Below are 15,639 nucleotides of genomic sequence, written 5' to 3'. Positions count from 1 at the left end.
GACGATGGCGTTAGGTGGAGAAAGGGTATATGACTCACTCGCCAGGGTAGTAGAAGGCGAGGCCTCTGAAGAAAAAAAATATTCAGAATTATCAAGAAATAATTTTAAAACTTTTATTGGGTCTTCCACGTTTAACGATCCTTGTATTATCAGTGAATTTTTAAATCGGAGTCCATTTTTTTATTAAATTCTTGTACTGTTTTTAGTTTCGTAATTAGATCATTTTAGTATAACAAATATTAAAGTTACACATATATTTCTTTCTAAATTAAAGATATTTCTAATTAAGAAAATATTTAGATCTTCAATTACATGTTTTTAAGACAAATATTATTCTGTTAATTTTAACATATTTGTTACCAAAAAAACCTAAATAGAAGATTATAAGTAGTAACAACGTACCACATGTAAAATAGAGTTTTAAACTAATAATTATGTAGTAACAACCTACCACAAGTAAAATAACATAGAGTTCCAAATTTCTACCAGCACCCTATTTCTAATGCTGCTACAAACTATATTCTAGTTCTTCGCGACTACCCTAACCATTGCTACTTACAAAAATATATCTATATGGGATTGCACAAAATTCAACACAACAGAATAACCTCAAAGTCGGCTATCTCGGCATAATTCGAAGTCTCGTTCAGCCTGTTGATGTCTTTATCATTTTCCGCTTGGCGCGCCATCGCAGTATTTGTCGATAATATGGTCATAAATGGGTAATAGAGAAGAGAAAGTGGTTGAAAAGGTCAAATTAGAACCCAATCAAACTGTCAACGACATATATTTATAAGCGTGCACTAGCCTTATCTTGTTTACACTGTAAACGAGATATGTGTAAAATTATCTCGTTTACAGTGTGAACGAGATAAAATAAGGTCGCGAATTTCGGTAATAATTTTTTAATTTATTCATTTCAGTAATTATTATATTTTTTAATTTAATAAAATAAAAAATCCTTCCATTATGTCCTTCAAGGCTTCGATCAATACTAAATCATTTCTTCCTTTTCGAGGGACAAAGGAGTGAAAAATAGTTAATAAGGAGCTCTATATAACTATAAGGGTGAAAAAAAAATGGTTCCAAGAAATTAAACTTTTCATAAGCTCAAGTTCCAGCTTGTAATTAATGGAGAGAAGTGACCTTTAAAAACTTAAATTCTTATATTTCATAATATGTATTATTTTGTCAGCCAAATTTTAGTGTAATTTCTATTCTAATATGTAACATTTTTTTTTTAGATAAGATCCAATGTCTACATAACATTTTAAAATTTGTTTACATATATTTATTTTTTTAATAAATATAGAAAATAAAAAGACGCTTATTTTAAAAAGTAGAAGAAATAGTATGTGAAAAATCGTTGTAATACTATTTGGAAATTTTGAATTGTGTGGTGAAGCAGAATTCAAAACAAAAGAAAAGAAGAAATTAAAGTTGGTTGACTCTTGGGAAGACAGTGTTAGAGGAAAAGGTAGCAAGGGATACCCTTATAAAGGGATGCTTCTGTCTGTAGATGTCTCATGAAAAAGGGAATCCCAAGGACCACAAAGTCATTTAGCAACAGGGTTCCGGGTAATTCAGAGATTTCAGGCAATAAGCTAGGGTTCCAAAGGAATAATCATAATCAAACTGCTAAGATGGTGCATTGGAACTATGCTTATAAATTATAATTGGGGGCCTTCGGGGGTGGGGTTAGTTTGGTCATTTTCGTATTTTTTTTAACCTTCATTTGTTTTAGTATTTTTCTTTTTCTAATCTCGTGCTAAGCATAGTCCAATTTAAACCTTAAATTGGTCAACACTGTAAAGATATTAATCACTATTTTTTTTTTTGAGACTAAATACTATTTTTATTTTTTACTGATGAATATTTATTTGAGTCCCGCTAGGGAGTCAATGGGTATTTGTACAATATGTATAATGAGCTATTTATTTGGCACTGTTGTGAAGCATAGGGCTCAAATCATGAAAGAAGCTAACCATACTTGAATCCGAAGAAGAAGAAGAGCATGGTGGTATCATCGGTGAGAAGAGGTTTGAAGGAATGGGAGAAAACAAAGCCGGTTGGGAAGAGAGGCACGAAAACAGCGGCATCAACGTTAGGCTGACCGGCAGAGATGAGGATGGTGTCGGTGGGAGGATGCGGCGGCCTCGGTATGGCCGACGAGAAATTCAGTGACGCGAGGTGAGAACCGGAGAAGATGACGATAAGTTTTGGACGTGTATTACGGTAAGATTATAAATAACCGTATGAATGGATTTAAATACTAATTTTAATTTTAAAATTTTAAAATTTAAAATTAAATAATTAATTAATGATCTAATTTTTAATTTTAATTTTATCTTTTTTCTAATTTATTGTACATATTATTGTACATAATTAATATTGCTTCCCAATACTTTCTCTATTTATAAAAAGTAAAAACGAGTAAAATGAAGTGTTTTTTCTTTTATTTTAAAGTCATTGCCATTGCGATACAAATGACCAATATTTGAAATTACGATAAAAGCAGAATGACCAATATTAAGTGTAACAATGACATAATTTAAATCCGTGTAATCGGATCGGATTAAGTCAAATTTTGATGAATTTAAAAACCGAATCAATTAAATATGATCTATTTAAATTAGATAAAGTTAGTATATTTTGTGATTGAATCTAAACTAATTCAAATCAATCAAATTTGAGTTGGAACGGTTCCAATAATCAAATATTCGATAAGAATTAAATTTATAAAAAAAAAACTAAAAAAAATTGTTAGAGAGGGAAAAGAAAAACGGTAATTGAGTTGAAATTAAAATTAGTAAAACTTATATAAATACTATATTTTTCATTTCTTTAATATAATATATTAGGTAATTTAGTAATGGAATCGGTTTGGGTTTTGCAACCCTAAATCCGATTAGACCCAATTATTTGTGAATATAATACCCAATATAATTAGGTTGAATTGAATTTAATTGGACAATCGGTTAATTGTATTCACTTACGCCCCTAATAATTTGGATAAAGAGAAGAAATAAAGTCTATACCAATAACCCAATATTTTGTGCTTCTGAAGAATGTTAAACGAAAAATGAATCAGATCATGCAACTCACCTAAAGGCGCAACAATCTCACTTGAGACAGATCACTCATAAATCCAAATGAAAATGATATTAGTCTAAGATAGTTCAGTTGCAGTTGAGATCATGATCAAATCAATAAACCAAATAAATCATGATAATCGATCTCCAATACCATGTGTTCTTACTTTCCTTGCAAGGTTTTCTTAGTCCCAAAATAGTACAAATTTCCTATATGCTAATGATGCCGGTTGTTATAACAAAAATTTTGAAAACAGTGAGAGGGAAATAGGAAAGCTTAAGCCTCAAGAATTTTGAGTTAGTATTAAAGGCAAAGCTAACCCTTATTACTTTCCTCCTTTCCCTTTTTGTTGAATTTTCTCCTTTTGTTTACTAGTTTTCAAAGTCATGTTTATAGCATCTTCCTTCTTTTAATTTGAACCCGCTCCAGTTCAAGTTTTGATTGATGCAAAGAATATTAAAAAAGATGCTGAATTGGCTCAATTAAATTAACTTTATAATTGGTGAATTCTGAAGCATATCAATAAAGAGGAAACGACTTTTGCTAATAGTTTTGAAATTTGAATATACATGCACAAAACTGCACAAAGGGTTAATTATATGAATTCACAACTGCAGTACCTTCCTAAGGGGAGTGAATTTCCTTAAAAGCTAAACAGGCTGATGTTTAGATTGTTCCTAATTTTGTACCAAGTGTTGTTGCTGTAAGCGCATCATTCTAGGTGTGTTCTTTTAAATTGCATTAACTGAGCCTTGCTTTTTAGGTACCATTCACATTGTGGTTTGATTAAAGGCTAAATTATTCATGTTATAACTAAATTAAATTCACCAAAAACTTGTCCTTTCCTATTTTTCTTTTATTTATTTTTTCTGTTTTGGTCTGTTACAAACACAGAGATTGAAGAAAAAGTGTGTTGTGTATTTCTTAATCTCATATAACAATTGATACACGTATATATACTAATAATTATAACTAGAGAAAATATGAGGAACCAATGTATATAGTGTATAATGTGTACAATAGGAGTTAAATTAAAATTAAAATCAAATGATAATTAATTAATTAATTTTTAATAGTTTTTAAATTGAAATTTAAAGGAAATAAGGATTCCTGTCAGTGACCTAAACCCAAAACGGCTTCTCTCTCCCCATTTGTTGTTACTTCCTTTTCGCCCGGTCTCCTCCTATCTCATCGGTGCTGCACCGCCACATAGACACTAGCCGCCGTCCGACATAGATCTGGCTAACGCCGACGTGCACAAATGCGTACGCCTAGCAGCACCGTCCGGTTGTTTGCGTCGTTCCCGCAGTCCCGCATCGCTCCAGTCGTGCAGCCCCTCCTTCACAGCCCACGTGTTTGTCCCTCCGACGTCGTCATTCGCAAGATAGAGGGGTCACAAGTGTGTTTCTTTTGATACGTCTATCATCCCTCGGAAGATCGTAAATGGAGTGCAATTTCGGTGAACTGCTATGTCGTGTTCCATCTTCCGTCGGTAACGACAATTCATCGAATCCACATGACAACGTTCCTAACTATTTTGTTGTGGAGGGTGAGCAATCTAATAAGGTAAACAATGTATGTTGAAATATTGATGACAGATGCTTATTTCTATATGATTTAGATGATTATACTTATTAGTATAAGTGGAGTGTTCTATTTTAGATTAACTGGTTAACTAGATGCAACATAATCATTCCTGATGCAACTAATTTTGTGCTGGTATTAAATTCATGGTACGATTATATGTATGAAGAATTTGCATGTGATAATGAATCATGTCATATATATTTGACATTAGCTGAAACTAGTTACATTTTGTACTCTCCTATATGAATGTATGTATTTATTTAAGCAAATTTACCTTGCATGTATAAGCATAAGAGTTGACTACATTGGAGACCTTGCTGGAACATTATTAGTGTAGTATATTGAATAAAAAATTCAGTTAATGGTATTATTATTATTATTATTATTATTATTATTATTATTATTAAGACTATTTCTGAAAATGTTTATTAAATAGTCAAGAGTTATCAATTCATGGTCTACTTAATCTTCGACCTACATGTTCAAATTAAGTATATATATATGATTAACAAAATAGATAGAGAATCAATAAAAAAACCAACTCTAGTGACCATGGGCATTGAAACCGAGGACTGAACTAAGTGCATGTTAGTTTTATAGACTGCATGGTGATCTATCTAATTTATAGTGTTATTGTGAAAGAGAATAGTAATAGATATAATACTTATATAATAGATGAATTAAATTCTTAAGTCAAATACTATTATTAGGTGATATTTATGCATCTACTTCCATGCTAAAATGGGTAGGATGATGGAGTTGATTTGTATTTGTGTCACATTGTTTTAGTTGTTTAGTGGGGTTTATGTACATGATATTTAGTTCATCGTGCGGTATCTAATTAGTTTGTTTCTTTGGATTTGTGCATTTATTTTGCGATTGTAGGCCATGCAACTGTCGGATGTTACTGAGGTTGGAAGTGAGGAGATGGATCTTGATTATGAGTTTTGGACTGTAGTTTAATTTTGTTTTGTCATGAACCGCATGTTTGATTTTACCATTAATGGCATTGAGTGATATTTGTTTTCAACTGAAACCTAGTTACCAGATCACGGTTGCCTTCGGGAAGATGAAATACTAAGAGTTGGAATGCGGTTTGCGCAATTGCAACTGGCTCAGGAATTCTATGTTAACTACGCAAAGAAAGTCGGGTTTGCAACTAAAATAAAGACAACATGTGACAAGATGACAAAGGAACCCATTAACCAAGCTATCCACCGTAATCGGGACGGTTTCTGCGGGACTCGTGTCAAAGCACTAACACGGAAGAATACATTTTCTGCCGCTGGGTGCAAGGCAAGATTATATGTGAAGTTTGATAGGGAGAAGTAAGATTGGATTTTCTTGAAGGTTGAGTTGAGGCACTCGCACCCATGTTCAGCGAAAAAGGCGATGCACTACCATGAGTATAGGGAGCTGACCATGCATGTGAAGTACGTGATTGAGGATAATGATGAGGCTGGGATTCGACTAAACAAGATATTCCTAGCATTGGCTAATGAAGCTGGGGGGCCGTTGAACCTGAGCTTCTCAGAAAGGGATTTAAGAAACTACATTACATCAAGACTCTGAACCAGCAACGTGAATGCAGATGTTAGGGAGATGATGAACTACTTCATGTGAATGAAAGAGATCAATCCTAACTTCTTCTACACAGTGAATTTGGACGAGTGTAAGTTTAGGAGTGCAGTATGGGTGGATGCAAGGTGCAGGGCGTCGTATGAATATTACGGAGATGTGGTATCCTTTGATAGCACATATAGTACAAATAGGTATGACGTAGTTATGTTGGAGGTTTCTAATTTTTTTTTTTGGTTATGGTCATGATCGGGTTTTCTTATATGTGGTTGTTCTGCGTGTAGGCATGTGTTACCATTTGCGTTATTTGTCGGTGTCATCCACCATGGTAAGTCGACCCTGCTCGGCTGTGCTCTGCTAGGAAATGAGGAAACTCCAAGTTATGAGTGGGTTTTCAGCCAATGGGTGTAGTGCATAGGAACTGCTCCACATGAGATCATCACCGATCAATGCAGATCCATGTTTAGTGCAATTAGAGAGGCCCTACCCGATACACGCCACCGTTGGTGCATCTGGCACATTATAAAGAAGTTATCCCACAAGCTTGGAGGTTATTATCGGTACAGAGAGTTGTATGATGATCTTAATGACATTGTGTGAAATTCTCGGACAGTAGAGTCATTTGAGGATAACTGGTCTAATTTATAGATGAGTACAACTTACATAACAACACATGGCTGTCAGGTTCGTTACTATAAAGTTACATACATTACGTGCTTTAATTGATAAGTCTTTGGTGCTTGGCTTTATTTGTTTTGTAGTAGTGAGTTCAGTTTAAGGTCTCTGTGCTAAGAATAGTTTGTTTTCTATAGACCTTTATGACGACCGACGCATATGGGTTCCCATATTTTTCAAGGGTGAATTTTGGGCTGCTATGAGGGGTATGCAAAGGATGAGAGTATGCACGCATTCTACGGTGGATTCTACATAGCAGGACTAGCTTGGTCCAATTTGTTTACGAGTATGACAATGTGCTTGGAATCAAGGAGCAGAGAGAATTGGAGGATGATGCAACAGACTCGAGGGGGTTATCCCGTGTGCAACGAGCTCACCTATGGAGAGATAATTTCAAAAGGGGTACACTACCAGCATGTTTAGGAATGTTCAAACTGAGTTTGTAAAGAAGGCTGATTGCAGAGTTTTCGTTGTTACTGAAGAGGGGGACTCGGTATGCATGAAGATGGAAGAGGAAAAATTAGTCAACGATACTACTATTTGCGTTGCATACGACGTCTACTTTGACCGTTCAACGCAGGAGGTTCCCTGTGAGTGCAATCTTTTTGAGAGTTCAGGTATGTTGTGCTATCACTGCTTTGCAGTTTTCCATTCGTACAAAGTGTATAAAGTATCTACCTGCTATGTTCTCCCTCGTTGGAGCAAGAACATAAGGCACAAGCATACTTATGTCAAGAGTAGTCACGACGTAAGTCGGTCGGATGAGAGTCATACTGCATTCAGAAGATTATGTGCACACTTCTTTAACATTGCTCAGGAATTCATCTGTGACGGCGACGAAACAGTCTTGCTGCATGCTGCTTTGGAAGAAACAAGGGCCAAGCTGACTGAGCACCGTGCCAAGAAGCTATCCAAGAGCGTTGCGGATACCCATGCAAGCATTGGATCACAGAGTTCGAGCGTGGTGGGTCTAGGTGACATTCAAGGTCTGTCAAAGGTCACTACAAATGGTTGGCCAAAGAGTAAGAGGCTTGGCATTACCTTGGAGAAGTCCTTCAAGAGATCTGCTCGGAGGAAGAACAAGAATGTCGCCCCGGTATATGTTTGTGTTAATCTAACCTTGCACGGTTATTTGGTATATTACTGTGCAAGTAGTTAATTGTTGTCATATTTTTGTGTTGCTTAGCAGGTTGTTCATTCGGAGGCCTTTGGATATAGAGTTCGGTGCTCCCGTTGGCCGGAATGAGCCCCAATAATTTAGTGGTTTCATATCTTTGTTAAACTCCTTTGGCAATAGTTAGTATCTGTTGGACATGGATTCGAGAACGTTAATTTTTTATCTATATGGATATAGTGTTTCGATGGTTATTCATGTATTAGCTAGTGTAAATGAAAATAGTATTTTTCCTACATGCAAATGCTATGTGTGATGCTATTGTTGTACGGAAGGAGTGGGTTTATTTTTTGAAAATATAAGTTTCAGGTTTGTTTGTAGTTGTTGCAAGAATTTAGACTTGATTAATTTCAATGTACCAATTTAATGTAGAGTAACTCAGATGCTTAGTTGCATATGATGCTGGATGGTTATTCTTTAAGTTACGAGTATGGTTATTAATTGTGTTACTAGTTTCCATATGCTATATTACATAGTCATACGGTATGCAGATGATTGTTTTATATAGTTATTATATGATTATCTTTACTCACATACGTTGGATGTTCATGTCTATACATAATCGGATGTTCACTATTATTGTATACGTAGATGGTTGTTTTTGGGGCTTCAACCCGTGTTCACTCTAGCAGGTATTCCAAGGGAATCACGGGATCTTAGGTCAAGAACCATGAACATGATTTCGACACTTAACAAATTCAAGTCATTCTACTTTGAAATACGAAAGAGAAATTCTTGTATTAAGACATAATATACTAGATGTTCGGTTCAATATGTATCTAGATGCTTACTTTCGTATACAAAATAGATGATCATTTTGATTCACTCGTAAGTATGTCATGCTTGAATGATTGTAGACCAACAGATTCACAAAAGTACAAAAAATAAAAGAAGGACCACAAATAAGTCCTCCTACTATCTCATAAATAAATTCCCAAGACTCTAACCAGTAAATAAGCCAAATAGGCAGCTTTAATATTATACTTAAACCTAAGTATGCTACTTTTTTTTCTGTCTTTGACCTTTTTCCCATTCGGTAATCCTTTGGCACGTTGTATTAACGTCCCCGTGCTAGGTGCTGTGAATGGTGATTTCACTTCCTTTCTTTTGTTTCGTGGTTGATTGCGGCGTACAGGTTCAACTTTGTCCTCTAATAATGAAAGCACCTGATCAATTTGTGGTCTATAGACAATGTCTAATATCAACTTCAACCTGATTGATATAAGGATATCCTGTATGAAGATTTCCATGATGAGTTAGATGTTAGAACCGTGACAGTAATATGTGTTCTAATTTACACATGATATATGCCAAAAAGTTCGTTAAAGTCACCTCGTCCCATTGATCAAACAGACGGCCTTCAGTCCAATTCTCCATGAATTTAATAACGTAGATGCCACAATCAGAGCTACAGACAAGAAAAATATTTGTACAATCGGGATGACAAGAATGTTATAGAAAGTACGCCACATGTAAAAAAACAAGAAGCTATAATGTATTTTCAACTCACTTGTTTGGCTGCTTTGGAACACTGGCGTACGAACAAGGTGAGCCATTTGTAGTCCGCACGTATGCGGGGATGGCAACTCTAGCCATGTCTTCAATAAGTCTCCTCTGGAAAATAGGCAAATATATAGTCGGATAATGTGTTATAGAACTAAGTATTACAAATCTCTAGCAAGTACAGGAAAGATATTATGTTACCACATATGCATCGAGTTTATCCCGTTCCTCATAAGGCGCTATAGAATACAAACTGTTGATTATCACAAGCCGCTTTGCTGGCATGTCAAACGCATACATCCACTAATGGTCCTCCCAACAGATAGGAATTAACCACTGCAGCAAAAAATACACAAGATTGAATATGTCTTTAAACAAAAAACTCAACTAAATAAACCATAAAAGAACGAGAACATCATCGAATCAAATAACAATCCCAACAATACCTAAAAACTCAATTAATTGATCAAATTGAGGACCACTGCTGCAACATGTTGTTACTATCAACATTAAGGCCATTGTAGAGCACTATTATACTGAAATGAACTCAAATTGGATTGTCTCAAGAGATCAACTAGTGCACAATGCATCACAACACCCCACAAAAAACTGTAATCAAATATAAAACCTAGCAAAGAAGATTATATTCAAACAACTCAACAACATGGCAAACTCAAACAGGAATCTCTACAGTGAAACTCAACCATCCCGATAGATAAAAAAAGTAACCATTGATGCACGAAAATCTGTCTCTCAATAAATTTTCCTCGGCAATTATACCGAATTATCGTCAAGTAAAAACTCACAATAGAGTGAGGTCAAATCCCACAGGGATTGATTGGTTGAGTAACTTTAATCAGAGGAGTGTTCTAGTTGAACTGAGCAAAATTGGGATTGAGAATTTCAGAACTTAAATTGGCGGGAAAAGTAAATAACAGGAAAGTAAATAGCAGAATGTAAATGGCAGAAATTAAATTGCAGAAAGTAAATTGCAGGAAATTAAATTGCAGAAACTTAAATGGGAATGGGGTGATGAGCATAAATGTAAATAGCAGAATTAAAGAGATTGGGAAAGATCAGAGATGGGGAGGTTCATTGGGCTTAAGAGATATTGCATTCTCCGAATCAAGTTCATTCTAATCTCTTCCTCAATCAATGCATTCATTGATCTTCTTGACAATCTTAGGTGATTGGATCCTAATGTCTTAGCAATCCAATCTCTCTAAGCTTGAACAATTGTCCAATGTCTTGATTTAATTGCTCATGGGAAGAGATGAAGTTTGGTCACTGATTATACCACACACTTTCATATATCAAAGTATTGGTAGGATTACATGTCACTAAATCCATCCAACCCCCAACCTAATCCGATGTGAGAAAGCATTTCTAGTATGATTTCCTTATTCCTCTCTCAAGGTTCAGAGGAAATCCAAGTGTGAGTAATTTCTCTCTCAAGACAATTACTCAATAGAATGAAGATCGAAAGCTTTCAAGTAAAATCAAGAGAAAAGAAAGAGGAAGATAAATGAAAACTATTATTGATCCATTGAATTACAACAGAGCTCCCTAACCCAATAAAAATGGGTTTAGTTGTTCATAACTCTAAGAATGGAAATTGAAATTGAAAAGTGCATTCAAAGTAACTGAATTACAGAGAAAGTAAACTACATAGTATTTCTAATTCTGGATCCCCAGATCCCAATCTCTTTTCTAACTTAAACTCTCTGCTATTTATACACTTTCCTCAATTGGTCTTCAAGTCTTTGGATTGGGCTTTTGGCCTTTGTTGAAGCAAGTTAAAGTGGCTCTCAATGATGTTGAGGAGGGACGTTTGGCAAACTAATGTTTTGTATTCTGTAGGGTACTCAATTATATTGTTGCTGGTATCAACGTTGGTGATCAACGTTTATGGGCAAACGTTGGGTCAAACGTTACTTGAAAAATGAAATCTGGGCATTGCCAGTAACATTTGACTCAACGTTGGTGCACCAACGTTCGCCTTGTCACGCGTATGCGTCGCCCACGCGTACGCGTCAGACTGCTAAAATTCACCCTCACGCGTACGCATCATCGACACGTACACGTCATTGCAAATTTTTCCAACTCCAGAAATAAAAAATTATCGCAGACGTTGGACTCAACGTTGGTTTGGCAACGTTCCCTCCAACGGTGGCTTTGTCACGCGTACGCGTCGGCCACGCGTACGCGTCGCTGGACTTCTGCGCTTGTCACGCATACGCGTGAGTCACGCGTACGCGTTGCTGTGCGAATTTGCTGGTCACGCGTACGCGTCAGTCATGCGTACACGTCACTGTAAAATGCTCCAAGTCATGCGCACGCGTCAGCCATGCATGCGCGTCGCTCCTCACTTCTCAGCTCCTTAATTTCTTGTGTTCCTTCTACTTTAAGATGCTTCCTCTTCATCCTTCAAGCCATTCATACCCTGTAAACCTGGAAATACTTAACAAACATATCACGACATTGAGTGGTAATAAAGGAGGATTAAAATTAGCAAATTTAAGGCCAAAGAAGCATGTTTTCAACCATAGCACAAAATTAGGAAGAAAAATGTAAAACACGCAATTTATATGAATAAGTGTGAGAATAATTAATAAAATCCGCTCAATTCAATACAAAATAAACTGTAAAATAGTGATTTATCAATCTCCCCATACTTAAACATTAGCATGTCCTCATGCTAAGCTCTAGAGAAGCTATGAAGGAGGTGAAGATGAATGGTAGAATTTATGCAATGCAACCTATCTAAATGCAAGCTACCTACATGCGTCTAGCTATTCTAATTACTATATATATATATATATAACATATATGTAGTCAAAGTGAATCAAATTTCCAAAGGAAACATATATGCACAATCAAGGGCTAAATCAATGATATCAAAACACATTCACAGTTGAATTGAGTTATTCAAAAGAGTTCACAAACTTGCAAGATAAGCACTGATCAAGTATGGATATATGGAATTGAGCAATTGAACCCTCACCGGATGTGTATATGCACTCTAATCGCTCAAGTGTTTAGGGTTAATCCACTCGAATCTCCTCTAGTCATGCTTTCTAAAACTTTGTTCTTCATCTAACCAATCAACAAATATTTAGTGTAAAATAGAATTATCATGAGGGCTTTTCAAGGTTGTAATGGGGCTAAGGCAAGGGTGAGGATATATATATAGCCAAGTGAGCTATCAATTGAATCTTTGACTAACCTGAGTTCTCACCTAACACATGCACACACTCTATACAATTCTAAAATCAAGCTTAACCACACAAAATCTCACTTTTGCATATTTTCACACACTCATGTATCAATTCTAATTCCAACACATATGCATTGATCTTTGTATTGAACTTACATTGGGGTAATTTTATCCTCTATTCATTTATTTCTTCTCTTTTTTTTTGTTTTTTCTCTTTTTTTTCTTTTTATATAATTGAAAGCATAATATATCAATGCATATGGTTTCTCTAATTTCACATGAGTAAGCACCCAAATTCTCAATATTTGTCAGTAAAAATAAAACACCTTCTCATCAACCAAAGTTCCCACATTTCCCCATACTTAGTTAACACACACTCACTATCTTAAGCTAACTAAAGATTCAAATAGGACAATTAATTATTTTTCCACTTAAGGCCAGTGATGTGGTGATATAAAGAATAAAAAGGGGGTTAAAAAGGCTCAAAGTGGAAAACAAAGGTAGATGAAATGGAAGGCTATTTGGGATAAGTGAGCTAAAATCAAATGATGACCTCAATCATCTAATTGCATTAATATACGCTAAATAATGGACATATAGAATGGAATAAACCAAAGATTGCATTCATAGAGAAGAAAACACACAAGAATAAAAATCATGGTTAAATAATGTAACCATATAATTAGGCTAAAACATTCACAGGTTGTGTGTTCTTAGCTCAATAATCTCTTAATTGGCCTAACTTCTGCCACACACCAGTTTTTGGCGCCGTTGCCGGGGAGTTGCAATTGTGTGCTAAATTATTAATTAGTGTACATATTTTTATTTTTGTTTGCATATTTTATTTTTATTTTTATTACCATGAGCTATACGTTTCTCTCATTGAATAACGCGATCACTGCCTGATCCGAGCTTAGCTGCATTTGATCCTGAAATTGAAAGAACTATTTCACGTATTAGGCGAGCTCGACGTCGGTTAGCCTCTGAGGGTGGTGAAGTGATTGTTATCGATTCACCAGTCTCATCTGAGGGCGAATCTGAACCGCCATCCGAGAGCGAAACAAGCTCCTTTACTACTGATTTAGTTAATTCACGTGCAGATAAAATGGCAGCACCTAGGAGGATTACTCTCTAGGAAGCTGGAGCCCCAGATTTTACAATGCAGCCATATCAAGTGCATCATCCAACTCTGGCTGCAGATTTTGAACTGAAGACTGCACTAATCAACTTGATGCCCAAGTTTTATGGCTTACCTGCTCAGGAGCCCATCCAGCACCTCAGGGATTTTCAGACAGCCTGTTCTACTGTTAGGCGTCAGGGTGCGAATGAAACTTCTATTCTGTTAACTGCCTTCCCATTTTCTCTTGAGGAAAAGGCGAGGGTGTGGTACTACTCCCAACTTGAAGCGACTGTTACCAACTGGGATACGCTTAGAAGAGAATTTTTGGAAAAATACTTTCTAGCTGAAGTTACAGACAGACTAAGGAAAGAGATCTCATGCATTGTTCAAGGTGAATAAGAAACTCTCTATGAGTACTGAGAGCGTTTTAAGAACCTTCTGGACACATGCCCCCATCACATGATTGATAGGCTAGTGTTGATCAGCTATTTCACTCAAGGCATGAAGCCTCGGGATAAGACTACACTAGATGGTGCTAGTAATGGTTCTCTGAAAAAGTACAAGACCGCAGATGAAGCATGGCAACTAATCAGTGACTTAGCTGAGTCCACCAAGAATCACAGGCACATGAATAGCCACTCAAAAGTCATTGCAGAAGTTTCCTCTAGCACTGAGACTACTACTCTTACACAGAGTATATGTAAAATGACCAACCTACTGAAGTAATTACAGTTGACTCAACAACAACAAGCTCAGCCTTCCCCACCACAACAAAGCCAACAGTTAGTTCCCCAAAGAGTATGTGGCATATGTGCTGATTATAGTCATTATACTGATGAATGCCCGCAGCTCCAACAAGAAGACAATACTGTGGCAGCTACTCATAACTTCTAGGACCGCCCGAATCAATGATACAATCAACAAGGCGGCAACTACAACCAAGGTGGAAACTATAACCAAGGATGGCAAGACAACTCCAACCAAAGTTGGAGAGATAATTCCAACCATGGCTGGAGGGACAACTATAACAGAGAAGGTAGAGACAACAATGGAAACCAGAGGTGGAATAACAACAATAGACAGCAGAATCAGAAGCAACCTTACAGAGCTCCTCACTTAAGACAATCACAAGAACCCCAGCAAAACCAACAACAAGTACCACAGATCACTTATCCTACTTCCTCATCAAATAACGAGATGCTTCGTTCTCTTGCACAAGGACAACAAGATATGTAGACTACACTGAACTCTACTCTAAATGGTCTGAATGCCACTTTACAAGCTCTCTCCGCCCGGATAAATTCATTACCTACTTCCACTAACCAACCTTTAAGCTCCAGTGGAATTCCTTCTCAACCCTTACCTAACCCCAAGGGTAGCATCAATGCCATCACTTTAAGGTCCGGAACCACACTGCCAGAGAGGAATCAGGAGGAGCCAAGCCCAATAGAACATGCCCCAATTGAAGACTCAGTGGGAGTAGAAGATGCTGAAATGGAAGATGCTGAAGAGGAAGATGAAGTACAAGACAAGGTTGAAGAAGAAGTAGCTCAGCAAAGGAATGGACCACCAAAGGATACAGAAGCTGCAAGTGGCGCCATCCCTATCCCATTCCCACATCTTTCAAGGAAGTCCAAAAAGAAGATGGAACTTGATCCCAAAATGGTAGAAATTTTCAAAAAGGTTGAGGTA

General features: G+C 36.4%; 1 non-coding gene across 1 annotated transcript; it reads right to left on the bottom strand.

Moving 5' to 3' along the window:
* Positions 1-14,304: 14,304 nt before the first annotated feature.
* On the bottom strand, positions 14,305-14,412 carry LOC112745034 (small nucleolar RNA R71). Its single transcript, XR_003172983.1, has one exon. It is a non-coding gene; the product is annotated as a small nucleolar RNA R71 (small nucleolar RNA).
* Positions 14,413-15,639: the final 1,227 nt, after the last annotated feature.

The sequence above is a fragment of the Arachis hypogaea genome, chromosome 14 (assembly GCF_003086295.3).
Source record: "Arachis hypogaea cultivar Tifrunner chromosome 14, arahy.Tifrunner.gnm2.J5K5, whole genome shotgun sequence".
Classification (NCBI taxonomy): domain Eukaryota; kingdom Viridiplantae; phylum Streptophyta; class Magnoliopsida; order Fabales; family Fabaceae; genus Arachis; species Arachis hypogaea.
Note: the sequence above shows the minus strand (reverse complement) of the source record. Positions and strands in the feature narration are given on the sequence as shown.